This window comes from Varroa destructor, unplaced genomic scaffold (assembly GCF_002443255.2).
Source record: "Varroa destructor unplaced genomic scaffold, Vdes_3.0 BEIS01000001.1, whole genome shotgun sequence".
Classification (NCBI taxonomy): domain Eukaryota; kingdom Metazoa; phylum Arthropoda; class Arachnida; order Mesostigmata; family Varroidae; genus Varroa; species Varroa destructor.
In genome coordinates, this window is record NW_019211454.1 from 9,216,952 (window position 1) to 9,232,395 (window position 15,444).

A 15,444-nucleotide genomic window follows, 5' to 3' on the forward strand; every position below is an offset into this window, starting at 1 on the left:
ATTAAAACCACGTACAAGGTGCCTCCTTTTAGTGATCTAGGTCCTTCCAGGGCTCCCGTTAAGATCAAATAACCAGTGTCGTTTTTTATGCTTATCCTGTAATCGGTATCTAATCAATTTCAGCCAGTATCGAAGCAGCCGATAGCCCTAGTAGCACCTTTCGGCCGAATACCATCACTCGGATCATCATTCTATGAATAACCAAATCAACTATCGGTTGATTTTTAACTTGGTTGACCTTTTGCGTGTTGTCTGCTACAGCTGCTTCTGTTACCTGTTCGTCTTTGCTGTCTCACTAATCTTCAATAACTTCAACAACTGGCAGAATCTGGCAGCATACTTTTTGTTTACGTAAGCAAACGTGACCTTGCTTTGCTGAAATCTTTCGCTTCTGAGACGGACTAAAGATGAACAAAAGATTAGCAGAATCCCGATACTGAATAGTGGCGAGAGAGAGAAAGAGAGAAAGTAATGCGTAAAAGCCTACCCCGTAGAGACAGCGATGCTCAAAAGCTTAGCGTGTGCTTCAGAGGCTAAACTAAAATTGAAACTAAGGTTGACACCTTTCGTTACGCAGTGAATAACATTTGCTGTAACGGCTCGAGCAGGTAAGCGTTCATTGTAGAAAGGTAAACAGATCGATTTCGGCCATTCGTCTCCAGCATCCAATGAAGAGATACCAACGAAGCATTAGCTTTTGTTAGATTACTCGTTGACCCTGCATCGACTCGACCCATAACGACCCTAAAAGATAAAAGAATTTCATGGGAAAATATGCACGCCGAACGCATACGGGTTACTGCACCAATGGAATGGAACGACGTATCCTACCTAACACAGCCACGAATCAAGTGCGTAACTCTATACACGTGTCGAACACTCACAACGCATAGCGCATCAGCGCAATAGTAAATCGAAGCTAAACCACCGACTAATTGTTATAGAAAACAGCGTCCACTGAGTATAAAACGAGCTCAAGAAGGTTTGTCTTATTGTTGGCCTTGCCCTCTCATTGTTGTTAGATTTCGTTGTCGAAACGTCAGCGCCAGTGTGTCGTAATAATAACGGTTACATGGATTTGAACGAATAATATAGAGAATTAGCACTACGACTGTCCGTTTACAGCGGCAATTTATCTGCTGTAGTAGTACTGTTAGCGATCAATAACGATGGACTAGTTAAAAGAAAAAGGGCAAAAGGCATCACATGAAAGGGATAAGACAGGCCCCATGATGTTGTACAAAATTAAACTGACGATGTACAGATGAGTAGCGCTGCTTCGCTTATCAAGCCAAACTTTGGATGGCAGTCGTAACTATTACGTAGTACTTGCTGATGCAGAGCTGAACTAATTTGGCGATACAAGCGACTAAGTTAAGCGCTATTGCTTCCCATCGATAGGAACCAGTGTATAATAATAGTTCATGTTGCATTAATTCTCATTTATTAATCGTCTACATATATCCCCTCGGGTAGCAATGTAGGTACGATTTATGCACCACACAAAGACACAAAAAAATATTTTTGGTAGCAATGTAGGTACTCTCACCGAAAATAACAATGACAGCAGAGACAGAGAAAAACAATAGAACAGGCAAAACTATGCCTTCTTGCAAGGACCTTCTGCAAATTTACTTACTAGCCGGGACAAAGCAATGAACCTACGAAGCGTCATTTGCTTCCACAGGAACACCTTGCATTTTTCCCATCTTTATATTATAAGTAAACTAGACACGAACTTAAAATACGGTGGTTGTTGTTGGTGGTGGTATTTGTTGAGTGTCTTTTCTTTAATCGAACTCGAATTCGGGTTATATGCTCAGTAGAGCTGTACAACTGGAAAAACCTTTTGAAAAAAAATTGAGAAAAAAGTTTTTAACCGGACTTCCTGGTCATGCTGAAAACAGAGATGGTATTGAAACCCTAATTTATTATTACAGTTGCTATCTCATTTGGTATAGCTATAATACGCGCAATGGAACATACACAGGTAGCTTTTGTATAGGGGCCTTTTGCTAGGGATCTATAGTTTATCCTGTATGTTTTTAAATAAGCTACTAATTAAATCTTACCTAGCATCGCTATTATTGAGGGAGCTCTAACGCCACCCAACTCTGATGACAAACTTCTTGCAGATCTGATAAGGGTGAGTTAGCTATACTAGCAGTTCAGGTGTGGCTTCTAGTTCTTACTTTTTTCGTATTGGACCACACGATTACCACTCACACTATGCCTTACAACCGCTGATGACAATTATTGGTCTTTGTAGCGTGCTATTACGATGGTTATAGGCAGTATTTCGTGACCTACTCATACATAGGCTTAAACATAGCACGTTATGTTCTCATAGGATGGTACCTCTGAATGAGTATCCTAGGCTTAACGCTAGTAAGACTGCTATCAAACTAGATTTTACAAATCAGTCCTCAAAAGTTGAAATTTCCTAAAGTTTTCAGCGACTATTTGCTGAGAATAAATTTAACAAATCGTTTTTTGTACTATATTATACATACATGTAGATATGTATACTATGATTTCAGCAGTGTGTTTTCGCTACGTCTTTTCTAGTTTTAGGTCAATTACAGGCATGCCGCGGTTCCACGCTGCAGTTTTATTATGTGACTCTCTTTGAATAACTTTCTCCGGCTTTAACGTATTCATTTGTACAGTCGAACAAAATATCGCACCGAAAAAAGAGACGAAAAATGTCAGAAATACGATTCAACAGCCTAGTAAACAAAAACATAATCGCGACATGCATCGTTTACTTGGCCAGCGCTTCATTTCTCATATGCTTCATTGACATCATATGATAATACTTTGACCGTAAATGCTCCATGACTTACTTTTTTTTGAGAACTTTCAAAAACCCTATCTATAGCATAAGTATTATAGTGATAATCGTTTAATCTATGTATTGGCACTGTATTCTTTGGATGTAAGGAAACCAGCTAAAAAAAAACCAACTGTTCTATCGACTAACATACTCGTTTAATTGAAAATATCGGATGCATTCGCAGAAAACGACTCATCGCTGTGTCAATCCGTTGAGGTAAATTATGAAGTAAGTAGTGCGACCATTATGTAAAAGAATTAGAATATTCTAACTATTTAGATATAACTTGTCATATAAATGCCATTTAAATGCAAAAAGTAGCAATGAATAGCGGCTAACCAATAAAATTCAAAAAGTAAAGCTTATGTAATATATGAGGTGGGCATATTTGCCTATAGGAGTCAGTCCACCCCCGCATATACTGATTGACTCCATTGATAATATTAGATCGTGGGCTATATGTTATTCAGTCGACCGATTAATACGTAGATAATTCGCTAGTACATATCCGCGCTAATTTTTTTCTCCGAGAGAATTTCAAGGCAAGCAATAATATCTGCTTACTATTTGACACTAGCTACCGGCCTATAGCTTTTGTCGTAAAAGATCAATATATAAATTTTGCTCATGGATACCAGGCCCCAGATTCAGATCCTTTTCATGGTGGCGTTGTGAAATTTAAGCCAGACACAGGCACCCACTAGACTTGCACATTTCCCTATACTTGATCCCGACCTGATACTTGTTTTAATATTAACTCGGCTTCCACTTTGGTCTGCAATTGCCCGCACCTACCGATAGTTTATGATAACTACACTGCTATTCCTAGCTAGGCAACGTATAGGTTCTCATAGCAATTGCGAACATCCCTTCGCGACCTACGTGCCGCATGTAAACCCTACGGTACCATAAACGGTTTCCAACGCCAATTGAAGATCCTATTTATTCTCCATTAGTGGCGTCGTCTTCTGTTTTTCCATTTGTATGTGTCAGGTCCATCTTTACACCGCTCCTGATCCCGTGACTAGCATTTGAACTTCCTCGGCTCTGCAAAAGACGGCGGGAGTGATTCAATAAGGGAAACGAAAGGAAAGCGCGCAATCTCAGTATATAGGGCCCCATATTCTATTACGACCCTACAATAGCATCGCGACAACAGTGCGGCTACGAACAACCGACACCGACGCGTATACTCTTCAGTACTACACATTGGTAGATGAAAAACCTCCAAGTCAGGGGCCATGACGTCGAAATTTCCGACTGTCGCCGGATCAGTCAACAGCGCCTGCTATCGCTACCCTCTTGAGCGAGCCTTTTCTGTCAGGCGCTTCCCCACACAGAAGCAAGGCGGATAGCGTCTAAATTTCTGTGCCTCATGTTTAGCCAATATACCATTGAAACAACGCTGCAGCACTCATGTGCGCATAAATTGGAGGTAGGTAAAAGGCGGAGAACTACCAGGCTACATATGTGTATACACATTGTCTGCAGAAACAAAACAACATATCCTGCAAAAATTAATTGAGTGCCATCTTTACTTCCGTCGACGCTGAAGAAGTCGACCGTCTACAGTCAGGTCGAGAACACAAAGCCTTACTGGGAACGAAAAAAGAAGGATTAGTTCATTGAACCTGGCGACGGCAATCATCATATTACGGTAGTTCGGTCTGTTTTGTCAGACATTGCTCCACTGATATAAATTTCTCTTATATCAACCATGATAAAATTGGATGACCCTATGGTTGCTATTTGACCAGCGTTTAAAAGAACATCTACCGGTTTTCCTACAATGACAAAATTGCATCAGAATCTGTAGATAGGTAGATAGAAAAGATCGACTCATTTTTTGGCGATTCAACGAAAGCCTAACGCGCAATCGCTTTCAGTATGTACCCAGTGTTAGCGTTGGCAATTACCATTCAGCAAGTTTGACAAACTGCATCCACTTTTATGTTCCCCCTTTATAACCAGTTCTTGTTAAATCGATTATTAATCTTCATCGTCTGTTTATTTGCTAACGGCGTCTACCTGAACTTGCTTCGATGTTATTGCTTCCTGAGGAGTTGTCGCCTCAGCAGTAGCATCAGGAGTAACAGAAATAACGGAAGATTTTATATATATATTAACAGCAGAACCAGCAGTTGCTGATCAGGGCGACGTGTTGCCTGCTGTTCCAATAGTCTTCGTTAGCGATATGATCAAGATGACATTCTGAGATGTTACCGAAGTTGCTGTTGCTAACGGTTACGATAACGATAATAGCCAAACACTGATTTGATGGCGATTATGCTGTCAGTTTACCCCAATCCGGCCCTGATCTTATTGGCTTTCCCTGACGCTACCGAACACACAACAGTTCTATTGTCGTAGCCAAGGACCGAGCGGTCGAAAATACGGCGAACAGTCGAAAAGGCAAGTAAGTCAACAAGCGACCGCAGGAAACCATTGTGAATGAACGCAAACGTCAACGAACGAATGATGGCAACAGCCACGGCAGCGATGGCACCGACATCGCACACAGGAAGAAGCTTCCGTAGATCGAGTCGAACAAAATAAGCCAAGTAGCCTCGCACGTGCCTGCTTCGGGTGTTGAATCGACAGCGAAAGGAGCGACACTAGTGACGAAGACACCGGGGGCTCAGATTAGTCAGGTAATGAGGTACTGCCGCCGCGGCTGCGCTACCGACATTTACTTCTACCACAGTCTGTTGCTGTTCCGGCAAAAAACGCCGGGAGGGAAAACGGAGGCAGCCGGTTGGGAAAGCCTGCACCGAATATCATTCAATGCAGACACGCATCTATGAGCTCGTCAATAACGGTTGCTGTTTGTGTGTGCTTGTGTAGCGATTACGAACTATCATGATCAGCGTCATTACCATCACCAGCATCATTCCTATCATCACCAGCAGCAGCATAGCCAATAGAAACAACAAAAGCAGACGACAGCGAGAGTAACGACAATAACAGCAACGACGACGATGACATGTAAGGCATGATCATAGCATTTCCGAATATCTCTATCAACGACGGACGAACACGACACCATTGGCAGTGTCTAAGAGGCTCGAAGATCTAATCGAATAAAATACTATTATGGTCCTACTTGCGAATAGTTGTCGCTGAATCGACGTCAATCAGGTATATATCATCTAAGAAAACACACAATACCAACGTAACGGCTACATTGGTTCACTTGTGCCCTTGATTAATTGGATGCAAAGACTGCTAATCTTTGCATCGAGTTATTCTGTTGCTTGTGAAAGCGCTCGAAGACCTTGCTGCTGATGGATAGGGTCGACAAAAAAACGATTCATATAACACACAACTTTTTGACCATGCTTACGAACCCGTTAAATGGTTCGTAGCTAACTGCGGCTCTTTACGAAGTCGTTTTCTCCCGCTTCAGGCGTTGAGCTTGCGGTCAATCTAATAAATCAAGTTCCTTTTCGTGTGGTTGTACAGTTTCTTTTGCGTAACCATTTTCATGAAAAACCCAAAGAAAAACTGAGAATGGAAAAGGTTGAGACGACTGGACACTGATATGTAATGAACCTAAGCGCAACGGGCGTATAAGTGATCGTTATTGATTTGCTCGTGCGTGACCTGCAATTTTAAAAACGCAGTTAGGGGACCTTACGACGAAAATGACAGCAGCGATTACCAACGAGCAGAACGTCTACTGTGACTGTTGTGGTTAGTCGTTACGTTTGCTTAGTTCGTTGCATAAATAATAATAAACATATATTTAATATTATGAATATTTATTTATAACACCTTTTCCGCAATAACCTTAAATGATCACTGTATACATAAACAATTTCTCGCTCCAACCCGAACGAATAAGATGGGCCGTAGAGCGATAACAACAATTTGATTTTTGTTAATAGAAATTATTGATGAAATTCTATGGACATGGTAAATTCTCTCTGTTTAGCCTCGTTTCAGATTCATTATAGAGTAATATATACAATTATGTAACCGAACGTTTGATGATCTGGCCCATACAGGCACCTTCAGGGGACAGCCTAAACCTATCAAGTTCGTGTGCGGCGATGAACTCACAACAACTGTTGTCAAAAACTAAGAACCGTTTTGAAAAGAAGCTAATTAATATATATTTTCAGTTCGTTTTCCGAACAATAATATTCGAAATTAGAAAGAATAGCTAATATTGATGAAAATAAACAACGTGCTTACATTTGCCTAGTTAAACATCAACATTTTTGTGCAAATTGAGGTAGCGGTTTTCGTTGGGTTTATCCCCTAACAACGCTTCCCCAATACCGGACGAAGTTGGATTATGGATCTCTGCGCGTCAAAATATAGAAGATAAAACACAATATGCGCAGTTTCGATTAACAAAAGTTCCGGATTGAAGGGAACAAGTTTTATTAAATTAAATAACACCAGTTCATACTTTCGTCGTTAATTTTATTCTAAAAGTATCTATAGCTAATTACGAATTTGAGTCCTATCTGTTGTACAATTACTTATTGTCGGATGAACATTTCCATCTAACATCACACGGATACGATTGTATCCCATTACACATAAATACATATATTTCGGATGTACCATCAGCCTAATGTATACGCTACAGAAGGAGGCACCTTGCCTTTGGCTTTTCTTGCAGCTCCGGCGTTTCCAGGACATTTTCTATCAGCGATGCTGAAAAGTAGAAATGGCTTTACTTGACTAATAATTGAATAGCATAGGAATCCGTGTGTATCATTTCAGATTGCTTATTCCGATCCTAAAAGGAGACGAGATTTGCATTAGTATTCTGGCAACTACTGAAACCCCTACATTTAGAAACAAAAATGTAATAAAAATAGTAATATTACCCGAGCCACCCAAGGGTTCTATTCCCACGACTAAGTATTTGTTGCTCCAACTCGAATGAATTGACTCAAACTAACGCCGGTGCACTGTAATGTTATATGAAAGAATCAATGCGAAATTAAAAAAGAAAGAAAGGAAATCATGCAATATCCTGGCTTCGGTTGAAAGCAATGTCTGCGTAGAATTCTGTGAACTTTTTCTGCCTACCTCGGGGCGTATCGAGACGTCTTACGTTTATGAATATATGAAAAGAAGTTAATAATAATAATAATAAACGAAACATAATTAATGTTGTCTGCCAGGGAAAATATTTAGCTTGGTTGCTGGGTCATAGCGTGGGCCGACTGCCATCGCCTGTGATGGTGGCGATGCCTCGAACAGAGCCAACAAGGGCGCTGCTGTTATTCGTGAGCTAAAAACGTCATTCAGTAACGCACCGTTCCGTACAACAGATGCGCAGGCCTACCGAACGTAGCACGACTCTTAGATATGGAGGATATACAGGCAACGACTACGACGATTTAGCTAGCTGTAAATTGTCTAAGTGCTAAGAATGTATGGCCATAACGATCTGTCTCGTTGCTATTGGACGCGAAATGGCTAATTCGCGGCTAGTCCTTAAACTTAGTCATGATTAGGGTCAATATTTTTAGTAATTATCAGAAACTGAGGCCTCTTTTACAATCGAGTGATTTCGAAGTTTTTTTTCGTTAGCTGGAATATAAGCTAATTTATTGTATTTTTTTAAGCTTCGTAGCTATTTGCATTGGTGAAAAAAGGAACATTGGCCCACTCACTCCAAGTCACCCAATTCTACCATATTGTATGTATTTCATTGGACGTGTTCGATTAGCTGTCACCCTAGCTTGTACATTCCTGGATATATTACATCTAGAAGAAACCATATTGGTATTATAATAATCAGTTTAAGTTTGTATAGCTAAAATATATTGCAACAATTAAAAATATTAAATCGACTTTAACTGCCTCACCTAGTTATTTTCAGCTCCGCTTGGAATGATAAATGCAACTCTGCGACACGTGTCCGAGTGTCCACTCGTCAGTCTTAGGTGGCACGCAAATCAAATAAACAAATTGTCGGGAAGCGACAGGTTATTGGACAGGCCAATTTCCCATCTGGAAAGATGAATTTGATGTCCAAAGCCTTACTGTAATACACTGAGAGGCAAGATCACGTTTGCACCTATCCTAACCCATTTACCGGATGGCAAGTGATACAATGGTGATTTCCTTCAGCATGAATTTACATGAGATGAGCTTTCAAAGGTGGGCCGGCCTTTTAGTTCGACAGAAATTTGCTATTTGGAAGTAAATACACAGAATATACTGAGCTTAATTGGCAATCGTTTTGGGCGCTGTATGGTTATAGCTCTCAATCAAAAGACTGGAGAGCCATAGAATAAATACAAAAAAAAAAGCGTACGCAAATTCTGATTTGGGTTCGAGTAGTTATTGAAATTGTATTTGCAAAGACCAAGTTCAACTGACTACCTAATAATCCAAATCATGATAAAAGGGTTATTAAACAAACTGTACCCAAAGCTACGTTCCACTGCCAATCTTTTAGAGGCCACATGAGAAAATATTTTGCTAAACTTGAAAAAGTTATCCTTCAGTATAACAAGTGTGAAGAAAAAAACAAATGAGACTCAAATTTAACTCGGAATGTTTCTAGTGCTAGTTTTAATAAGATACTATAGCAGACAAAGCTAAAGAATCAGATATTCTTAATCTGTTGATTAATCTATCGACACACAACTAGAAACCACAACCTTTATAGGGCGCTGCAAGTATCCTCATTTCAAGTACAGGCTTACTGGCGTCTCGTTAACATCTTTACTCACTCATATTTCTGGGCATTTAGTGGGCATACAACTGCTGACTGGTCTTACGACAGTCAATACGAATGTAAGCCACTATACAATTGTGTGCGGCAAGTTTACTAAGCAGCAATAAGCAACTTTCGTCGTCGACACTTAAGTGCGATGGGTTGTAGTGTAATCCCCCACAAGCGGTACGTACGCTGACGACGAGACGTATCCTTAAAAGCCAATCGAACAAGCCAAGAGCGCAACGGTCCATCGAATGAAGTCCTTTGAGTCGTCCAAAGAGAACCAGCCATCGCTAAAACAACAGTAGTTTTGCGAGTGAAATAACGTCGAGCCAACAGTCAACAGCTGGCATCAGCGTCGTGTAAACGCCTTCGCTTAATCATTGTCGTATTCGTTGTGGGTACGGGGTCGTCGCGTCCTGACATGCGTCCAGAACACAACAGCTCTACGGCCATCGGATTTAAGCGTCAGTATTTGGCCGGCATTTCGACGTAGCCTAGTGTTATTAGTAACGAGAGTTACCAACTGTTTGGCAGGAACTTTGTCGCGCGGGGGGTCCGAGGTGAAGTAGGCCTGATGGCGAACCAACACTGTCAGCATCAGACCCATCATGCTCATTGATGGCTTACCTCTTGCCCGTACTTTACTACAACTTTGCAGTGAAAATTACTATAGAGAAGCTAGTTACTGACACATGTGGCAAAAGTGATGATGATACAACAATTCAGCTACTCGCTTATGGTTACGAGTTGGGGATGATGTCAGCTGGACATGGGACAGAACTGCTGAATGCACTTTGCTAGGGTCTGTCGACAGAATCCCCCGCCACAGCCTTGATCGGCGGTAAATGAAGCAGTGGAGGAAACACTATAGTAACAGTGCTTCAAAGCGTTGGATGCGCGGACGTATGTTGGTCAAACAGAAGCAAGGACTATTATTTCTTATTCTTCGTTTTCGACTTATCTATAAAATCGAATTCTCTCCTAAACCAGCCATGCTTATGCAAGCGGGCGGCAAGCCCGGGAAAGCACGAACTAAACCCGAACAATAGAACAACGGATGATCAGACAAAACAGACAACACGGAAAATATCAAAACGAACGCTCCTTAATCGAGCGTAAACGATTGCCATCGCCCAAAACTGCGCCCAGAATTCCACTGCGGATCGAAAAAAAACTGCCAGTACCAAATAAACGAAAAATGTAAGAAATTGTTGAAAAACGTATCGCCGGAAAAATGGATGGTCGTCGGATGGACGGCGCGAATCTTGCCTTCGAGAATATTGGCAAATACCAGCCAGTACAAGTACCGCAAGAACGATCGCCGTAAATATGAGCTGATGCATTGACAGGGGCCAACAGAAGTATGAAGTGTGTCAAGGTGTGCATAATGGAGGACGGCATAAAACTAAGGGCCAGAGTTAGTATTCAAATCTAACACGCAGGTTGAAAGAGTCCAATGAATTTCCTCAGTTATCGATACGTACCTGGGCCTTCAGCAGCGCATAACTTATAGATATTAGTAAGCAAGATACAAGTATATATAACCACCATATCGTCGTCAGGTCCCAATTGTCCATCGGCTTGAAAGTTTTCTGTGCTAAAATTTAGCTTGAACGATTTAGTTTTGGAACTAGTCGAGTTTGCCATAGTCGTATGCCATTAAACTGACGCTTTTGGCGGCTCTCTAGGAGCTTCGTTTATTCCAAGAATAGACAAAGTTTCGATTTATAATTTTAGTCAAAACTACTGTATCGTAAGATACACCGCGGGGCCTATTTATCACTGAACAGTCTGTTACATCCTATATATACTACATAGAACTAGCCTTGAATAGGCCCAAAAGATGTAATTTGAAGATGACGACAACAACAACAACAAAGTGCATTTATTTAGGTGTATTTATATTAAAAGTGGAAACTCAGCTGATAAAGGGTGATATACATTTTTAGTATTTGCTGATGTGATATGAAAGAAAACTGAAAGAACAAAAAGTATAAAATATCGGAAAAAAATAGCTGAAAATCAGGTATCTATACCGATTATTTCTGGACACTTTTACGCTGCTTACTTCAATGTATTGGTATATGGGCATGAGTCCGATCACCTGTTCACCCAACGTCTAGGTAAACCGATGAAAAATATGAAACTAGTTTCGCTTTTACCTATTACACATAAAGTTCAAAGAATCAAAAAACCTAGCGAGAGCAAGCTTTACAGTAATCAAAAGTAGCTCAAAATATTCCTCGATTTTGAGATCCTTCATTTTAGCTTCAAGCCGCCGCACAGGGCTAGGTTCCAAGTAGGAAGTTAATTGATAGAATCCACTCATTTGTTGGTTCGGTAATGAACCATTTCGGTGCACAGGTGTGCAAAATCTAAATCCTATAAACATCTTAGTGAAATAATGTCAGCTAGTTCCAATAAAAAACTTACCCACTGAGATGCGTCGTTCTTCGGCGTATCCGATGGAACACCAGTTATGCTAGCTTCAGTCCGGTGCCAGCTGATTGACAGTTTTCAAATAGAGTATCTATTAATATATCCAATTGAAGAAGTCAATAATTAATGTGTAACATGTACGTGCGTAGATTCCCGTCGATATCCTCGACTAATTAACTGTTTCCTGCTGATCTATATATCCGTGGAACGAATCCGGTGTATATGAAGAACCAGCACATTGAGTTAGCTCACCACAAAGCAAAGATCACATAATATTAAAAATAATCCACCACAAGGGTTGTGGGGCGGGAGGGGGGGGGGTGACAATATTCCAACTCGAATTATTTTTTATCCTCACATTCACTAACGCACACAGCAAATCCTCGATGGGTGTTCCTTAATGGTTTCTCCCGTAATAGCTCCCACCTTCGAAAAAGTTCTTTCTTAACACATTTGCCTTATTAGCTGACAACACAACTGAACAAACTGGGAAACAACCGCACGATGTAACGGCAATAAAACAGTGAATTCTCTTTAAAACTCTCGACAACGAATAGAGCGTGATTGTTAACGGTTGCTGGGTCGGTCAGTCGCCAAGGTTCGTTCTCTTCCTAAAGTACCGCAGTTACTTCCTAATCTTGCTCTTTTGGCAAGCTGACACTACCACAACAGGAACCTTTGCCAAATAGCCAGTAGGCACCGCTAAATTTCTATAATGGCCTCTTGGCGAATTTACCTCTGCTTATTGCGCGTTCTTGCTCTGATTGTCGTTGTCGTCCTTGCTGTTGTCGATTTTTACGAAACGTTGCGTTATTTGTAATTGTTTAATGTCTTTATGGTAATAACACGCAAATCAGGCAACGGTAATACAGACCGATATTGAACGAGATCACTGCTAGAAAGTTGTTAGGGGAAGACACTTTCACCTACGCTGCCCTGAACTAGCTATTTCTCTTTTCCGTCGAACGATGCCGTTTTCGTCGTCAGTTGACGCGCCGTTGTGGTTGTTAGGGGAGCCTGTTCATAACGTGCACCGCTTCTTTACTTAACTAGAACACTGAAAATCTAGCTTGCTTCATCAAATCCAGTACGAAATCGTCGTCCTCGTCACACTATTTGTTCATGCTCCCCGATCTTCGACGAAGTGGAGGTGCGCAAAGTTCTCCAATCCTATGCAGCACCTCCGAGACGGCAGTCCTCTTAAATGCAGCTTTTCGGAAGAAAGGATTACGGAAGGAAACCTGTCCTTTTTCGGAGTGGTAGAAGTTAGAACACCGCGGGGACTGCTTCTTTCCACCAGCCACTCAGAGCCACGATGTGATTTTCGTCTGCTCTAGTTCTTATCCGATCGCATCGTTGCGACCAGGAACACCAGACGCCTTTGCAGCACCTCCGCACTGAACCACCGCAGAGTTTCGCAAAAACACGTGACAATAACAACAACGACCACGACAGTACTATTAACTAGCGCCACAGTTAGCCGACAATGTAACGAACAACGGCCACTGCCGCTTAGTTGCTGCCCTGAGCTCCGCGGCTGCTGTGACTGTGGCTGCTGTTCTAAGCGGCGCTGGTCGTTTCACCGATCAGCGCGCCAGGACACCCTTTGAATCTTAGCTCTTTCCTACGTTGTTCAGCTTGGTGCTAGAGGCTGCCTGTTTCTGCCTCTTTAGAATCGCAAAAGGTTGACGCCGTCGCGTCTCTCGCCACTCCGCTGTTGAGAGAAGAAAAGGGGGAGTCAGTGCTGCCGGGCTGGCTGGCGCCGCAGCCACCGCCGTCGGACAGTGTTTCTAACTGACGGTCTTTGTGAGCGCAGTAGTTAGCGTCGTGCTCTTTCCTAAGCCACCTACAACTGGTTTTTCGATGGTTGCTGCTACTATTGGAGGTTCTGCCATTCGATACCGACCTCAAGTGGAAATCAATCAATTAGTAGAGCACAGAACAACCAGTAGCGATCATCGCTATCACATTCAGCATCATCGTTACGTATATTCCACTCCTATGCTATACCGCAGCGGGACAATCTCCAGATTGTGATGAGAAATCTATATCATAGGCATTGAGGTAAGAAGCGATCGCTGGACGGCCAGAAAGACAGGTAGTGTTCAGCTGCAGCAGAGCCAGTACGGCGACCGCTAGCACGAATAACCACCATCAGACGTCGATAAACTGAACGGTGTAAGCGACGCTAGATCAATAACACCAGTAATAACAGTAACAACAGCAGTCCGCAATGGTTACCGGTTACTTTCTGGCACGAAGGGACGTCAGCTGGGAATTTTTCGTCTTAGTTGTCGCTGTGGCCGCTGATACGACGAAGTGGTTCCACTCGTCCGTTTACTCTCTCACCCATTCGCTTGTTGTACGGAACGGAGGGTAGTACCGGATGGCTGTGGTAGCAGCGTTGTGCTGATGTTATGGAAGCGGTGATCCTGCGTCGGGAACGGACACGGTAGCAGAAGCAGGCAGATCAGTCAATTGGAAGTAGGTGGCCATTCCTCTCACCCGCCGGCAGAGGGCGCTAGGGAGCAACGCACCGCCGTGGGAAAGAGCGAAGGAATGAGGCTGTCGGTATGTGTGGGTGTAAGAGAAGTGCAATGACGCTTGCGAGCGCTGGCGGTGGCGGTAGATTTTGAAATCAGAGAGTTTTTAGATGCCTCTAAAGATTATCAAATAGACTGAGTGAAAACTGATTAAGTTATAAAATGCTATGTTGAGCAAAGAATGGTGCCTGATAAATCAGAAGAGTATAGGCATGTTTGACTTTGTTTGCCAAATAAATTTACCTTTAATGAATAAGCCTTAAACCTGATGTAAACGTTAGACATAAATAAATAGACAGTAAATACAGTGAGTATAAAAAATTCAAACGTCTGTAACGTTTGAGATTTAAAATTATTTTTTTATTTATACAAAATATGCAGTGTTTACGTGTTTTTCTTAGAACTCAAAGCAAACCTCTATTTTTGAATTGTATGTGCGATTAAATGAATAAATAAATTAGTATTTACTGAACCTGGCAAATTCCTATGGTATCCGAGAGGTAGGATGCGAATTTGCGCAATGGTGGTGTATGTACAACTCGAGATATTTGTTTTATTCATCTAGCTCCGAGATTAAGGTCTGCACTCATCAATGGACAGGTTGTACCCACTGTAACATGATTTTTTAAAATCTAAAATAGCGCTTATTCTATGAGGCCGCTTCAGCAGGCGAATGTTTTAAGTAAGAAACTAACTATCATATCTTTCATAATTAACACGCTATGACAGCCGCAATCGACAGAACGTGAGTACACAGGTATCAATAGGTCACAGCTTTTCAATTTTATTGGTTTATACTTTATACCGAACATACAGTACCAATAAAAGATAATCTATTTTTTTCATTCTACTTGTAAATCGCGGTCCAGTTCGCCGCACTATACATTTGAGTGTATATATATATATATATGTGCATAGATATTCGCATA

The 15,444-nt window shown here is 41.6% G+C and overlaps 1 protein-coding gene across 7 annotated transcripts in view; it reads right to left on the bottom strand.

The window, feature by feature from the left end:
* The window catches only part of LOC111243233 (uncharacterized), a 157,708-nt gene extending 142,943 nt beyond the window's left edge, over window positions 1–14,765 (bottom strand). For all 7 annotated transcript variants that reach the window (XM_022788484.2, XM_086978495.1, XM_022788453.2 and 4 more), the window contains exon 1: window positions 11,967–14,765. The gene's annotated coding sequence lies outside the window, so the exon portion shown is untranslated. The remainder of the gene's footprint in view (window positions 1–11,966) is intronic.
* Between the last annotated feature and the right edge of the window lie 679 nt (window positions 14,766–15,444).